The following is a 17,666-nucleotide window of genomic DNA, read 5'->3' on the forward strand; positions in this document are numbered from 1 at the left end:
AGACTTTAGGCCAAAATTAATTCATCAAAGTAAAGTTTCTATCATACTCCTCCACCATTCTTCAGTGGGCAATTGGTGCCTCTGTATTTTAATTAGAGTTTCATCAGCTTCAGTATATTTGTAATAATTAGGAGGGACTGCAAAAAGGTGCTTGATCTCATGCTCAATAAAGAATAGATTTTCTAGCTTATCATAAAGATCCTGCCCAGATGGGGGCCCTGCTTCCTCTGGAGCGCTTGCAGATGCTGTTATTTGATTTGTTGCAAAGTTATTGACCCTTTTGGCATAATGTTCATGTGATAACAATCTTCCTGCACTGGTCACCAAACTGGGGAGGCCCCTGTTATGTAAAACTGTGATATTTGCAATAAGCCCATTCACTTCTGCTTGTATTTCTTGACACTTTCTCTCCAATGTCTGGACATAATTCCTCAGGGTAAGCACCCTTTTTATCAGTAGAATAGTATCAGTCCTGTCTCTAATGCCCATTCCTGCCAGCTGAAGGCTAGTCCAATTGTTAAGGACATTTATCATTCTGTTGGCTATTTCAGGCATACTCCCTAAAGATGCCCTGGCTCTTTGACTTTCAGCTTGAGCTCTGCTCAGTAGATCCATTTGCTCATGAACTGTTTCAATGGACTGCCATTGGTCTGTAATGGATTGGCCAATTTTAGCCCATAGAATTTTCTTCACATCAGCTATAGTCTCATTCATGGTGAGCTCCTTTTCCAACTACTTTATCCTTTTTTCAAGAGCCCTTACCTCTCTTGTTCTTTTAGCTATATTCTGCTTTGACTTGTCATATTTTTCTTCCAGTGTCGCCAATTTTTCTTTTGCTACCTTTAGTTCTGCCATCTGTGCTTCAAGAGCCTCTAGTTCTTTCCTCATATTTTGCATGTCGAGGCTGGGTGCCTGTTCTGATGTTGTTGTTGGTGCTGTCTCTTCTGAAACTGGTGCTGAGCCTGAAGGGCATGCCTCTGATGTTTGTCCAGTAGGAGGAACTGCTGAAATGGTTACAGGAGGCACATCTTCAATGGCTGTAGATGTCTGCGCTGGCTGAGTTGGAAATTCTCCCTGTTTTGTCTTTAATGCCACCTCCAAGGCACCCTCTGTTTCCACCAATCTCTTATGTAGGGTCAAGAGTAGAGCTACCACATCTTGATCTTTCTTTTGTTCTGCAACCCCTTCATTTTGAGGGTGATGGGTAGGTGGTATTTTAATCTGCTTTCTCAATGCTGTTATATCTTCATCAATGCCTGCACACCCTTAGGATCATTTGGGTCATGTCCTAGCTCTATAATAATTTCTTCCAAGGACTTTATTCTGTTGTCCTTGGCTTGAGATGAAGCCTTCTCTAGTTCTAGCTGGGCAGTAGTGTTGTGCAGAGAATTCTGCAAATGGTGTGCTAACAGAGTTTTATCAGCCAATGTAGAATAGAGCATCTCCCCTGTTTGCTTGTGTAGCTCGATCTGGTCCATGGGGTGGATGTCTTTGGCAAAGACCTCTAAGTTAGTTCTGATGTAGTCTGCAGCTGATTGAGGTTATTGCATGGTGGTCCTAAAATGACTAAGAGTCATTTTTCCTTCTTGGATATCATAGGCCGACATAAGCCTTTCTTGATTAGTTGGTGCCATTTTGAGCACCTGGTTATAAAGCTGGAATCTGAGCGGCTCATTTCTTGCTTTTATGTCTTTAAATTGTTTCTTTATGCTGGACTCTGCCTTGGTGCGCTGCCTTGAAGAACTTACTTTTGTCCCTTGCTGTAGTTCTTGCTCTTGCTGTAAAGAGCTGGCTGATGTTTCAATGCTAGGAGGGAGCATAGTATCAGTGGGTCTTTTAGGCATCTCCTCCTCAGAAAAGGGATTCAGCCTTTGTCTTTTCTCACCTTGCTGATCTGTTTAAGTGGTAGGAGGAGTCTGCTCTTGTCTATCTCTTTTTCTTGTTCTCTCCTCGTTGGCAGGTGTCTGTAAGACTATATTTTCAACTGTCACTTCCTGCCTTGGAGGGATCTGTTCTTTGGTTTGTTGCTCTATGGAGGTAGGCATTTTAGCCATTTTTTCCTGCTGTTCTGCTTGCTGCTCCAAATTGGGAGGTGACTCCTCTTGTTTTACTTCTTTGCCTTTGGTTAGATTTGCTGTTTGATCAATTACTTTGGCAGCCTGCTGGGGAACAGTGGAGGATGAGGCACTCTCTCCAAGATGTCGAGGGGCTGGAGACCAAACTTGTTCAAAATATTCCAATTCAACTGCTTTTTCTAGATTTTTAATTGCTCTTTCTGCTAATTCTTCTTCAGAATAGTCCTCCACTAATGTGCCTTCTTTCCACTCTAGTTGGTTAGCATATTTTTCAATTTGTGGAATGCTAAAGTGATCATAGACAACAAGCCTATACTTGATTCTTCTGAGGCTTATGAAATGATTAGGGTCATATGGTGCCCAATAGAAGCTTGTTTTCAACTGGAGGCTTTTTAGGATCTTATCTGCTTCTCCCCAAGCTTCTTCCCTTTTATTGAAGATAAATGGACCGAGTTGGTGTTTGATTTTCAGCTGTGCTTTTTTATTTCTGCTATGAAAATGAATCATGTCTGCATTTCCAAATTGCTGGAAATACTCTAATGCAAAAAGTCTCATGGGAACATACTTTGGCAGTCTGTAAGGGGCTAGCTCACAGCCATATATTCTAATTACTGTGTAGTCTTGGTAGAAGTACCAATCTCCAATGCTATAATTCTTTGAAAGTTGGAGGATCTTCTGCATTTCATTGGTGAGTCTAGGAAGAGGAGAACTCTGTAGCAGAGACAAGGCCGGATAGATGAACAGATCAATGAACTCACAATAGTTATATGGGGAGCAAGAGACATGGTGACAGATTGATGACCAAAATACCACTGACCTCCTGTTTCCTTTTGCATCCAGCTTTTTCAAGAAAATAGGGAAACTATCAGGCTGATAATATAATATCAAATGCTATATATAGGAGGTGTACTTGAATACCCTTTCCCTGTCCAAATTCATGAATTTCTCATGAATCTTGTTAGCAATAAATGTGGCATAATCATACTAGGCAGCAGGGGGCTTCCCTGGAGTGAACATGGATAACATTACCAAGGTTGTTTCATCCACAAACTCACTGGTATTGAATCCTAGAATGCAGGATGTAATATCCACTAGCAGTCTCCCTGTTTCATTGAACCATACATGTAGATAAGGAGGAGGTTGTCGGGGCTGATATTCTGGCTTCATGAACAACTGGCCAATCTTTGTGACCTCTGAGCTGGGCAACTTGGCAGCTTTTTTGAGCAGAAAATTCATAGAAAGGGGCACCAGAGGTTTAGTTGGCTTAAAGTTCAGCATCTGATTTATGGATTGAGGAGTGATGTGAAATAAAATATTCCCAGATGAACCCAAAACTGCTCTTTGTGAGGGTTCATAGTGTTCACAACACTGATGGATGAGGTCTGGGAACACATTGACTTGGGGTAGGTAATAAATGGGCAAGTTAGACTCCCAGATACCTATTTCATTAGCACCACTCATGTATTTCTTCTTCAGCTCACAAACAGTGTGTATGTGATATTTGGTACTTATCTCGACTGTTTCTTTGATTTGATAATCCCGGTCAGCAAGAGCCAAACATTCCAGGTTTCTCTGTGGGGCATTCAAGAGGAGTAATTTTCAATGCCATAGGGGTCTCCATTGCTTATTTCTTACTTGAAGTTGAAGTTGCGCTTTCAGTTTGGCAAGACTGGCAGTGAACAGCAGATTTTTGTCGATGGGATGACTTGAAGAAGTGAAAAAAGGAGGATTGGGTTAACAGAGAACAACAACTTGTCGGGAGGGTGAAAGTAACCAATGCTGGGGGTAAGCGCTGCCTTTTTAGTGGACTTTGTCTGCCAGTGATTTTTTAGTTGAAAATGCGCCGGGAGCTGTGGGAATTGAGTAAATTTCATAGTAGGAACCCTCTTCAGATGAACTTCGGGTTGATTTGGTAATTACAGGGGCTTGGTACGTAGGTAATTAGACCAGTTGTTTAGAGTTTTTTACCATAGAAAATTAGGAAGACCAGGTTACACAGAGAAAATGGTAAATACCTGGTTGTCGCGCGACGGGGGGAGCTGACCGTGCGGAATTCGGGGCGGCAGCAGCTCAGGATGAATTTCTGGAGGTTGGCAGAAAAAACGTCGTAAAACGCATGCAAGCGATAGAGTGCTCGACTTATGAAAAATAAGAAAAAACATGATTTTTGGGCGAAATATGGAAAAATTAGTTTTTTGGCGCCTTTTTGACGGATGACGTCAGCATGACGTCATTGGTGGGGTCGAGTACGGCGGGACGATGTGTCAACCGGTGAGTGGGCTGACCTGGACGAGCGACGTGGCGGAGCTGTCGGAACCATGGAAAAATGGGAGCTGACACGATATTGATGCGGCAATGACGTGGCGATGATGCGAGGATGACGTGAGGCAGAAAGGCAATGGCGGTAAGCGGTTTTGTCGGACCGCTTTTGGTACAGGCCCGGTTTGTCTCGGAAGCCGCCCGATACAATTAGAATCCGACACGCGTCCACGGACAGACGTCAGCATTCTGACAGTATCAGGCGCTAAAGGACGGCGATCGTGGGCGGTCCAAAATCGCCGAGGACCGTCGGATGGGAGGACCCGGATCCGATGGACGACGGGACGCGAAGATGACCGAGCGATACGGCGGGGCCCGTCCAATAAACAATTATTATTTCTGGTAAATTGCACCGGGATAAACTTTGGAAAAACTGAATTTGTGGGTTTTATGAGGTTTTAGGGATCAGTGGTAAACAATACACAGATTTATAAGGTGCGCTAGGGCTATTAAATCAACCAACTGTTGATTTAATCCCCCAAAAATAAAATATTAACGCACATTTGCATTAGCGTCTGACTTTATCATGCCTTCACCCTTAGAGTATTAAGGCTATATTGCCTTGGGGGGGGAAATATATATATTTTCTGGGTTTTTTTTTTTTGCACGAAAATAGTATAATAATAGGGAAAAGGGGAAAATTAGGGAGCTAAATAGTAAAATTAGGGGTTAATATGGATTTGAGATGGGAGAGAGGAACTGACTACTAAGTTTAATGAGTAAACTTAGGTGCAGAGACAGATGAAAATGATCAAGGATTTTGCACAGGAAATGTGGCTTTCTTGTGTAATAGGAATCAACACCTTGGCTTGATGTTGCCATAATCAAAAGGTGATGCCAGGACTCAATGAGGAAATCCCATTGGACATTTAGGGAATGTTAGAAAGAAGTTTTGTGGGGAATGATTGGGGAGTTAGACATGCTTCACTGTGTTGTTACCAAAATGCTGAGTAGGTGGTCCTGCTCTTGCCAATATATGCTTTCTCTGTCAAGGCCAGCAATATGAAGGAAAACAAGCTTCTGCAACCCCTTTCTACCTACCCATCTTAGTGCCTAGCATTTTTTATTACTTCAAGGAGGGTGCACTTAGACTTGCAAACCCTCAATTGCCCTTTTTCCTTTTTCTTTTCTTTTTCCTTTTGAATTTCTATCTAAAACTACCCTTATCACTTCCAAGGCCCCAGATTAAACTGTTGGGGAACCTTTATTCTATACCTAACTACTAATCTGCCAAGATTAAATAGTTTGGACAGATTCTCTTTCTCTATTCTACAACATCAATTTAAACATGGCATGATCCAGATTAGATTGTTGGATCACCCATTCGGAAGTAGGACATCATCGAAACTATGTACAGACATGTTCTATCACAGAAATATGGGATCTTTGCATCATCAAAGTAGAACATATTTGGAATTTCCCCTGCCAATCATGAAAAATGAAACCTATTGGTATAGGATGTTAACACGTTGGTCAACCCATATTGGTGAAGGTATGGTTCACAAACAACATAGTAAGATGAACCAACAAACATGAACGATATAACAATGAAGAATAACACACTTCCAGGTTAAATGCGTCCATAGAAAAGAAAAAAGTGAAAGTGCATGACATGCCCTCTATGGACTTGCCATGCTGTTGTGCTACACTACGTGAATATGTTAAGCATATGCACTCCCTTGACTATGACATGCAAGAAAACGCGAGAAACATAGACAAATTGCATCACGCAAGTGTGCTTGCTGTGTAAGATTCCTCCAATGCATGAGCGGTAGGATCATGTAACTCAAGTGGAGGGTGTGAAATATGTGGGTTGGATTGATATTCAATGCATACAGATGAGTGATGAGGAGCCTTGGGTGTTTCAACAATTTCTTGATCGGAAGTGAAACCAAACTTAGGACAGCGAGGGCCTGACATAAACATCAGCTCAGGATGAAGTTCCTCGATAGTCTTCGAGGTATCGACTTCGTCGACAGATAGATCATCATAAACGAGTGGCTTTGAGAGATCAATAGTGATAGAATCATCATCGTGATCAAACATGGGAGTAAATGGATCACGACAACTAGGATTAGAAAAATCAAGGATTTCGTCGACATCCTCATGATCAGATAAATCAAATAGAGGGGTATATGAGAAGCAAGAATGTTGACCCTTTGCATTTATGTTTCGAAACCAACTCACAAAAATATAGAAAAGATAGATCAACGTCTTACAATTCACCCTCTTCGAGGGGACAACCTCCTTTACATTACAAAAATGAACAATTCGTGGATGGTACAAATGACAAGACCTCCTTTCCATATATAGTAGTCTAAGGGGTCATAATATAATCAGAGCCGACATAACAATAATAATGTAATGGCATAGTAATAACAATAATGGGATTCTATGGGGCACAATAATAACCATATGGGGCTACATGGGCACAACAATATAATAACGACGTTGTACTAATAACAATAAGGGGTTACACTAGTAGTATAGGGACCTAGCATGCCCCTCTCCTTCAAAAAGTGTTGTCCTTAACTCTTGAGTAGTTATTGATGCTTATGTATAAAATTATTGTCCTCCCATGTGGAATCTTCAGTGGGTAAGTTCTTCCACTTGATGATATACTCTGAAATTGATCGATTTTGTATCGAGTTCTTGTTTCTGTCACTGCTCCAGGTTCCAATATGTTTTTCCTTCCTTGTCAAATTCTGGCAATATTTTTTGAGTTGGGATCTTTTGCAACTTTTGAATGAGTGGCCACACTTCTTTTCCATTCATCTCTTGCTTCTTTTATCCAATTTGGTTGGATAATAGAAATAGCACAAAACAATGCTTCCACATCCTCATCCTTTCTTGAGAGAGCATCTGCAACAACATTTTTCTTCCCTTTTTTGTAGATGATTTCAAAGTCATAACCCAACATATTTATGACCAATTTTCTCTATTCTTCTAAAGATAATATTTGTTCTAAAAAGTATTTAACACTATCATGATCCATTGTTACCTTGAAGTGTCTTCCCATTAGATAAGGTCACCATTTCTTAAGTGCATGTAGTATTGCCAACATTGCCTTCTCATAAATAGCTTTATTGAGATGTAGTCGTAAAAATACCCAATTTCCTCCATCAAAACTTCTTTCACTGCGATGTTGATCTACCTGTTGCTTCATTTGATTCTACACCAAAGTGGTGTTATCCTTTAAAAGTTGGAGAACTTGTTGTTAATTCTCAATGCGATCTTTCATTGCTTGAATCTTTTTGTTCTTGATATGTCCTTCTATCTTGAGAGTTTGAGGAGTGGTAATTTCTTCCAATCCATTACAAGAGATGGTCGGATTCATTTCTTGATGCTCGATGTGATCTTTCACTTATTGAACATTTTTCTTCTTTATATGTCCTTCTATCTTGATAGTTTGAAGAGTGGTAATTTCTACCAATGCATTACAAGATATGGTCGGATTTATTCTTGATGCTTGATCTGATCTTTCACTTCTTGAACATTTTTCTTCATTATATGTCCTTCTATCTTCATAGTTTGAGGAGTGGTAATTTCTACCAATGCATTACAAGATATGGTCTGATTCATTTCTTCTTTCTCGATGTCATCTTTCACTTCTTGAACCTTTTTCTTCTGGATATGTCCTTCTATCTTGAGAGTTTGAGGAGTGGTAATTCTTGCCAATGCTTTACAAGATACAGTCGGATTCATTTCTTGATGCTCGATGTGATCTTTCACTTCTTGAATGTTTTTCTTCTTGATATGTCCTTCTATCTTGAGAGTTTGAGGAGTGGTAATTCTTGTCAATGATTTACAAGATATGGTCGAATTCATTTCTTCTTTCTCTGGGGTTGGTTCCTGGTGTATATTCTCTTCTTTTGACATTTCTTGATCCTTTTCTTCCTCCTCTTCACACTTAATGTAAAATAATTTCTTTGTGTCACACTTATGATCTTTAATGTATTTGTTATCACAATTGTAGCGAAGCCCTTTTGCTATTTTTTCTTAAAATTGTTGTGGTGTCAACCTTGTAGGTTGTGGAAGGCTAGGAGAAGTAACACTTCCATCTTTATAGTTGTGAGGGGTAGACTTCCTTGTTCCCATAATTTTTCTTTCCACTTTTCTTTCCAACCTGAATGCATTCTCCAATGAATCAGGTTCCCAAAGATGAACCTCATGTTGAATGTTATCCTTTAAAGTCCCTATGGAGACATCAATCCTCCACTTCTCTCGAATATCATTTTCCCTTATATTCAATTTTTGAAAGTCCTCAATGTGATATTCCATTGAACACTTTTGTTTGAGATTTATCAATTGGCTAAAGAAGTTGTTTTTCTTTGTATTATCATAATGTGCTATCATTTCCTCTGTGAAAATTGACCATGTAACAAGTGATTTACGATATCAAAGCCCTTTATACCATAAAAATTGATTCGATTCTAAATATATAGATGCAATATGTACCTTTTTTAACAGTTTCACCTCATGTACATCAAAATATTGCTCCGTCTATAGTATCCAATTTACCGGATCCTTTCCATCAAACTTCCTCATATCACCTTTCTTGATTTTAGGGGCTCGATCTTGAAATGACTTTAACTCTGTAATTGCAGATCTCCCAGTTCTAAAATTGTGACCTGCGGTGAACCTCTACTTCATTTTCCAATGCCACTAGTTTGATCAAAATTGGAGTCTCCAAGAAAGAGTTATGCACAATCTCCCAGGATGACCTGATTATATACTTTTTCAGAAGAACGAACTTGTATGAAGTGCCACATGTCACTATTTCGACCTTTGGATCTAAAGAATATACAAAGAAAACTGCAGTCCGTCCTCTTTCTGTAACTTGTTAAGAAAGTTCAATTTGATGCTCAGAGAGATAGCTATGATGATTTTCCCTAGGTCACCTATTTGGGATGTAACTCGGGTGCCTACAGAAACCCTAAATGTCTTATCCAATATCTCCGAAACTATAGCGAAACAAGATATGAAATTTGGACCCAAAGTTCAGAATAATTTCGGCTCAAATGGGTTTTATTTTAAGCTTCTGAAAGGTCGCAGAAAAAATGTTATAGTGAAATTTCCACGATGACCTGTTTGGAGTAGCAAAACCCTAGAATCCAAAGCTCTGGTAAGAAATGTTTTGAAACCAACTCACAAAAACATAGAAAAGATAGATCAACGTCTTAGAATTCATCCTCTTCAAGGGGCAAACCTCCTTTACATTACAAAAATGAACAATTCTTGTATGATACAAATGACAATACCTTATTTCTATATATAGGAGTCTAAGGGGTCATAATATAATGAGGGCCGACATAACAATAATAATGTAAGGGCATAATAATAACAATAGTGAGCTTCTATGGGGCACAATAATAACCATATGGGGATTACATGGGCACAACAATATAATAAGGGGGTTTTATTAATAACAATAACGGGTTACACTAGTAGTATAGGGACCTAATAGTTTCCTGAAAAGGAAGATGAAAAATCAAGTGGATTTTCAATGAATAATTTGTCCTCTCCGTTGTTGAATGAGGGATGAACATCAGGTGTGTTCTGCAAATGATCAATAGTAGGTTAATCCATGGAAGGATTGACACAATGAAAATAAAAGATAGCATAATCACCAAAGATGTCAAGAAAAAGTGGAGGAGGCACGGGAAGTAGGAGATCATCCTTCACCCCAAGTTGATGTTTAGGTTCCCAGACATAGTACATACTCATCACAAATGAAAATGCAGGTTGGTTGGGCAACACCAACTTTGTCGATGGCTTGATCCTCATTCAAAACAACTGTAGAGTTTGGAATGAAAGAACAAAATATAGTGCAATCCAGAGGATGAGCAGAACATGAACATGAAGGCTGAGGTAAAAAATGCATGTGACAACCCATTGGCTTTGCAACTAAATCTGTGCGAAAATTGAGAGATGTGATGTTGGGAGGATATGAAAGTTGAACAAACGTGCATTCATGTTCTCCCACATCATGTTGTGGTGGTCGAGTTGTTTCATGAGGGGAAGGCGGACATTCATCTGTGACAGTGATTGTTTCCTCTTACGCTTACATAGCTCCATCACTGAAGTATGCCGAGCGGGGATTGAACTTCAACTTCATCTTATGATAGAATGATTTGTGAAGGAAATATTTGAATTTGTCCCAAATATATTGGAATTTGTTCTGTTTTCTCATAGCTTCATATTGATGTACATGGAAGCGCTGCCAAAAATCCATAGGCGATTCATGCAGGGCCTTCAGTTGTTTCAACATCTTTTTGTCAATGGGTTCAGGATCAAAATGATGAAAAGTATATTTAATTAGATCACTGAAATACTTAAGTGAGTGCATACAACCATGAGGCAGGTTGTGGCACCATCATTGTGGGGATTCACGAAGTGTGTGTGAATGTAGCAAGATGACCTTGACTTCATAGAACTCATTTGCATCCTCAGGGAATGAAAGGAAGTCATGTAAGTACTCAGGCCAGGCCACTTCACCTCCACCATTATACATGAATTCTGATAAGAGATCATAAAAATCCCTCGTGTTGACGATAGGTTAATCATTACATAGACATCACGGAGGGAGGAGTCTAATGATATCCATGATAGATGTGAAAATATTCAAAATAGGATGCGAGGAGTCAGCGTGTGATATGGCCCTCCTTCTAGTGTCAGAAATGTTGATGGTGTTGGACCCACCAATATGTCTGAGGACATCCCTGGCAAGAAGTCCCAACAAGACCTCACACCGTTTCATCTAGGAGTCCCAGTAGATGGTAGTACAGTATCGCCTCGACCATGGTTTCATGCAGAGGTGAGTAATATGTCCCTGTTGGTAGCAAGAATGTTACATGTGTAGGAATTCAAGGAAGCTACATGAATGACTCTAACACACAGAACAGGGGAATGAGTGTGCCCCTTGGAAACCTATGATACCATGTAGGTTGGAAGGGAACACATGAGCATAGATACATTACAAGCTAGAAAGAAGGTTAGCCAATGATCCAAACTTATGGTTAAATGAAGAACACATGTTGTTAAGATTCATACAAACATATATAGAAAAGTCCATACATACATGTGTAAACAAGAACTACATATATCATTAGAGTAATCAAGATATATTAAAAACGACAACAACATATGCATGAAATTTGTTGGGTTTTTTATATTAAGAAAGTGAAACAACCAATCATATATACAACTATGACCAACCACTAGTCCTCACAATAGAATGTTACAGTCACTACTGTCTGGTCCTCCAAAGAGATATACTAGCTCTGCACTGTGGAGAAACCAAGGCTCGTTACAATACACTCCAAGCTTTCTCTAAGATACCTATAGGAAGATTGGCTACCAAAAGCTTGTACAATGATCTATGAGTTTCTATAAATAAAAAAGGGTGGGGTGAACTTTGACATTCCCCTTTGTGACTCTTCACCTACACTCATGACTCTTCAACTACTACATGATTGTTACACTTACTATCGACACTTGGTCTTTCACTTTTTCTAGATGTTACATTACAATCTGCACATGTACCCATGTGAGACAAAATAGGCTTGAGTAAGCCATGCAAGACATTACTAAGACTCGGATGGCTTTGGGAACACCAACTCTTCGACATCCTCATGATGATCAACTGTGGCGAATGATACCAAGCCTGGTAGTCCATTATGGTCTCCACGTGCTCAATAGTGATATCCTATTGAAAGTGAATTCTTGCCTCCATTTCATCTGGGTACATTAATTTGGCACCTATATCGAACTCATCTGATAACATGCGCATCATAGTCTTGACTACAAAAGGGCCATCAACATACGGATGCATAGTGTCTGCGCTGATCTCCAAGTCTGTGCTGGTGGCTACGTGCATCACCTCATCAAAGTACATGTCCAGATCCAGTTGGACTTGGTTATTTGACTTTGCCTCAGTGAGTGTGCCAATGGATGGGATCACGTGTGTGTGAACAATAACATCCATGCTTCTGAACACCCGTGCATGTGAAGCCTGCAAACTGGTGATGAGCTATGGGAGTTCCTCATAGTTTTGGATCTGACTCTAGATGCATGCCTTCAACTCTCCTGCCTTTTGCTTCATCATATTTAGCAAGTGAAATGGGGATCCTTTGTACCTCATTTTCCGTGTTTGCATGAGATCGACAATAGTATGTAGGTATGACAAGATGTGTGCTCTCCTAGCACAGTGATGCTGCCCACCATTGAGATGGACAACTGACTTGTGAACGGTGATGAATCTAGAATACAACATATGCATGACTGTCTTGAGGGATGGTACTTCATCTAGTATTGCTCTTTTCAACTCTACTTTGGTGGATGTTGTGACCTATTCTCCTCCCTCGTTGACTGGTTGTAACTCCTTATCCATGTGCTTGTTCTTTGCTATCAAGAATTGAACACTCGAGTTAGTGGATTTGGCATATGCTCTAGTAACATCAGACAATACTATTGGATGCTTGTGCACATCAGATATGATCACCTGTTCGGAAAGCTGCGTGACTACACAACTCTCTCTTGTGAATCATTGAAATATATGTTATGCATCTTCACTTCTAGATTGTCTACAAGGATCTCTATGTCTTCTTGATTGCTTGGCACTTGCTCTGCTTCCAGATCTGGTGAAGTGGGTAGGGTTACCTCTTGGTTCCATGGCATGAAGTCAATATCCTATCTGACTCTAGCTAGACCATACCTGTGTCCATCTGCTCTATCTTCTGTTCAACCTCTTGAGCCAAGTCCTGCTCCGGTGACTTCTCACCTTGTCTTCTCTATGCCACTTTCTTTGATTACTTTATAATCTATATGGGTGCAGTTTCATCAATCTATGCATGTTGTGACTCCTTTTGTACTTGTTCCCATTGTGCTTCCTTCTCTCTTCTACGCAACTCCTATCCTTCCTTGAGTTGCTTCTTCAACTCCTACAATTCCTTTTCTATTTCCTCCTTCCTCTGTTTCTCTCTTAGCCTTTATGTGATCCTCTTGTCTCGTTGTCACCTCTTAGCCTTAATCTCCAAAGCTTATTTCAACACAAGTTGATCTTCTTTGAACTTGCAACTTTTCTATGCCTCTGCGCTATCAAAAACCTTTCTCTTGCCTTTGTCACGCATAGTTCTTCTACCCTCTACTATTGATGATGATGTTGCTCGCTTGGATGATGCCTCCCTTTGCTTTGCCAACCACTCTACAATTATGCTGACTAGTTCATTGAGCCTGGAGGAGTGATAAAAATATCTCCATGGGTCTTCCTCAGGCCAATGACACACCCTGTGGATCCATGGAAATTGCACTCTCGAAAAGTGGTCCTTCACCAAGCAATGTGGGTTGTATGGATTGAACCTTCTCGTGTCAAAGGTGAATCTTTTGAACTCCTTCGTCTCGGCCTTAGCATGCTTGATATTCTAAATCTCTTACAACCTGATGCACAAAGGAAGAGTGGGCCAAGGTGCCTTATTTTTCCTGTGCAGTCTCACCGATAACTCTGTCGAGATGTGATATGACACTTCTTGCATGACGAGCTTGTCCATGGAAAACTTTGGTAAAACATGCAGAGCCTTCTTCGTAGTGTACATCATATGAAGGTTCCAAGGGGTGAGGCATACCAATATGCTATGTCGATAAATTCCTCCATTGCTGCCTATGACATGCAAGGTGAATCTTACTCAAATATCATTTTCTACATTGAGGAGAACAACTGTATGATAAATCCACAGAATCTGCATTCGGAGAACAATCTGCAATAAGTTTGCATAGAGGTTTCCAAAGGTGATCATGCCCAACCGAAGCCTGGGAACTGCTGACGGGCACATACTACATCCAGAATGTAGGCAGACATGTATATCTCCACTTGCTGACCATTGGGTTGATATCGGGCTTCTATCACCAATTCATTCTACATGAGAGCCAATATGTCAGACTAGTTGCAAAGTCTTCCTTCGTTGGCCAGTTGGTCCAACATGATCACCCAACTTTGTGGGAAGGTCTTTATGCTCTCTTGGTCGTATAAGCGACATACAAAGAGGACCAAGTACTAATATTCCTTCTTCAGTGTCTTCACCTTGTAAACCTAGCTAGGTGTTGTCTTGAACTTGGCTGGCTCTTTTGCCAAACTCTTCAAGATATCTCTTAAGTTTGCACTACTCTTAGGTCTATTGAAGGGTTTCTCCATTGTGATCACCAAATATGGCAAGTGATACATCTACAAGTACTTTTCCCTAAAGGTAGAAATCTATGCTCCACTGGTACTTCTCAACACCATTTTCTTAGGATTCGTATGCAAGACAACCCAGTGGATCATGTCCGTGCATGGAAATGCGAGATACCTGCATGCAATTTAATACAAACCATACTTGTAAATGTTGACATAGACCCTCTAGTCTTCTAGATTTTCCTCAAATGTGCTTGAGAATGTATTATTGGTGTCCTACAATTTCATCTTGATATATTTTTCTATGGAAATCTTGGTGTCTTTGTAGATAGGCAAGCTCATAAACACTAGCTCAACTACATCTACAGTTGCACTTTCAACAATGTCCTTTGACCCTGCTCTCTTGGAGGCCATTGAACCTGTATTTCTCAGAGATGGATCAAGACTTGTGATACCTAGAGACATAACAACACTCATGGAAAGAAATCTGTTAGTTGAAAACCAAAACCAACTTGAGGAAGATTGTGCAATTTTGACCCTAAGGTTGGGAGACTAACTACCAAAAAGGCACAATGCACAGTCTGGGCTCTCAGGGGGATAACTAATTGTTGAAACTATGTAATTCATAGTTCAGCCTGGCCTACTAAGGACTAAAACTATGCAATGCGTAGTTTAATTCATCAATGACATGCAAACCCAACAAACTGCATTGCACAATTTCTGGGGCCAGCAAGGCACTTCCTCCCAAAAATGCTTAAAGAAAGCCTGGAGGCTAGTGCTGGGCCTGATTTGCACATTTTCTGGAGGGAAGGCAAAGCCTTCACTCTCAGAAATGCGCATTGCTAGCCGGGAAAGGCAAGGTCTAGGCCAAAGCAGCCCAAACCTGTCGACAGACTGAGAACATGAAAATTTCTAAATGCATGGCGAAGCTTAAGTGTAAACAAGAGTGAATGATCATGCATGAAAAAAGTGAGAGAAATATTCATAAAATGGGAAAACAAGCATATGTGTGAAGTAAATTTCCACAATGGCGATCGTTTGTGCAGAAAAAGTGTCATGCCTGTGACAACCGTGAGATGCAATGAAAAACTTGAAACAATGATTTATAAGCTAACATACATTAAAATGATAGCAAGCATTCAAAAAAACCAAGCAAATAACATTCATACAAAGCGAATTACAAAAAGCGACAAAAAAGTAGCAAAAGACATGAAAAGCATACTTACCCGAAAAAAGTTGAGTTGGATGTCTTGAAGACTCCTAGATGCAATGTGGGATGTCAGAGCTCCAAGATTGATGTGAGGAATTATCTCTGTAGCATCAAATAAATAAATTTGATAAGGATAAGGCTTATGATGCGCATGTGACAAATCTAGGAAAAAGTGACACTTGGAGGGAAGTTTCTGAAACGATCTTTGTGTGTAACCTCCAGCTACTAAAAATAGATCCCTAAAGTATAGGAATGTTTTTTTTTCTTTTTTACTTCTTAGGAAAAAGCAACCCATGCATGCAAACTAGGATTCCTAGATCTTGGGAGGAACTAGTCAACCTGAAAGCACATGCAATAGTTTGCAAGCCTGGGGATGAAGTTTGTGAAGTTTTTGGGCTGAGCAAGACTAGTTGTCTCTCTTTCATTACCCAATTTCTGGACTAAAGCCCTAGTTGTCAGTCATAATTGTGCATTTTCTGAGATGAAGCCCAGTGTTGGGCTGGATTGCGCAATTTTAGAGGGAAGGTTTCCTGGCTCGATTATGCATTTATAGAGCCGAGCAGGATTGTGCAATTTCTGGAGGGAAGGGTGGTTCCCCTCTAGAATTATGCACTTTTCTAGGTGAGCACCTCAGCTAGAAAAATGACTAAGTTTGAAATGATAGCCTGTGGATGGGAAGAAAACAAGTTGACAAGCACAGGCTAGTAAGTGATTGAAACTTATTTGAAGCCTATGTACATGGACAATGCAAGACATCCGGCTAAGGATGGTTGGTAGGGAGGCTCCAGAATAATGCTGAGGAAAAAATTTGGAGTGTGGTTGTAGCCACTACAACACCTATCGACATGTATATCTCATTACAACCTAGTGCCATGCAAATTCTTATCTTTAGTCCAATGTTAGAGTGCAAATTCTTAAGCATGACTTATTGAAAAATATTAATCTTCTAGTGGAGTTTCGATTTCAATCCTGGAAACAATTGGTGTTTATGATAGTCATTATTGTTCTAATCGAGGGGATTTAGATGTTTTTAGAATGTTTTTTGTGGTGGTTTTGTTAGTTTTTATATAATTAAAAACATTTTAGCATATGTTAAGGATTGGAGATGGATTTCATTCATTAACATATTGTAATGCTTTTCATGTGTGGTATTTCCAAGTTCTTTCTAATGATATTGACTTTCTTCATCCCCCAGTTGAGATGGAAAATAGAAAGCACAAATTGAAAAGGCTTGCACAATCTCCAAACTCATTTTTCATGGTACTGACTAGCTTGAGTGTTAATTGTTCTTTTCACATTAGTTTTTAGATGTCTGGTTTCTTGAACTCAATTTTTTTTTTGCAGGATGTAAAGTGCTAAGGTCTCTTCCAAATGTGAGTAGTATCTACTGATTGCTTTGTATATTGTGATTTCATTTATTTTTTCATTGGAATTTGTGTCATCTGAAGTTGTAAAGTTGTGTCAGTATTTTCTCTAAACATCTTAATTGTTGAACCATGCAACACTACTATTTTCAGTCATTCACATATGGTTGTTGTATGTGGGAGCTACCAAACTATTGTATGTCAGCCAACTGGAGGAAACAAAATAGTAATTGAAGGATGCCCTTTTAGAAAGAAGGGTGATTGATTGATTTACTCTTTTGCAAAGGATTACATGTGATGGGTATTTTCTAAATGTGGTTTTTACTCATGGAATTAAATTCTTGAGAGAGGAGGGGTTTTCCAATAGATTGTCAAATTAGACTCTTAGTAACTAGGTAATTTTTGAATCATTGTTTCGTAGGTTTACCATATGTTACATGGTGAGAATGACTTATCCTATGTAGTATAAGTTTAAGAGATATATATAATTTTTATGTTTGTTTAAATGCTCATTTGAACTCTTTAAATCA

The 17,666-nt window shown here is 39.7% G+C and overlaps 1 pseudogene; it reads left to right on the forward strand.

Moving 5' to 3' along the window:
* Positions 1 to 895: 895 nt before the first annotated feature.
* On the forward strand, positions 896 to 17,401 carry LOC149212999 (small ribosomal subunit protein eS27y-like; annotated as a pseudogene).
* The last annotated feature ends 265 nt before the right edge of the window (positions 17,402 to 17,666 follow it).

Source organism: Pinus tabuliformis, chromosome 1_1, assembly GCF_031772625.1.
Source record: "Pinus tabuliformis cultivar Carrire ecotype Pingquan chromosome 1_1, CPIR1, whole genome shotgun sequence".
NCBI classification, from domain to species: Eukaryota; Viridiplantae; Streptophyta; class Pinopsida; order Pinales; family Pinaceae; genus Pinus; species Pinus tabuliformis.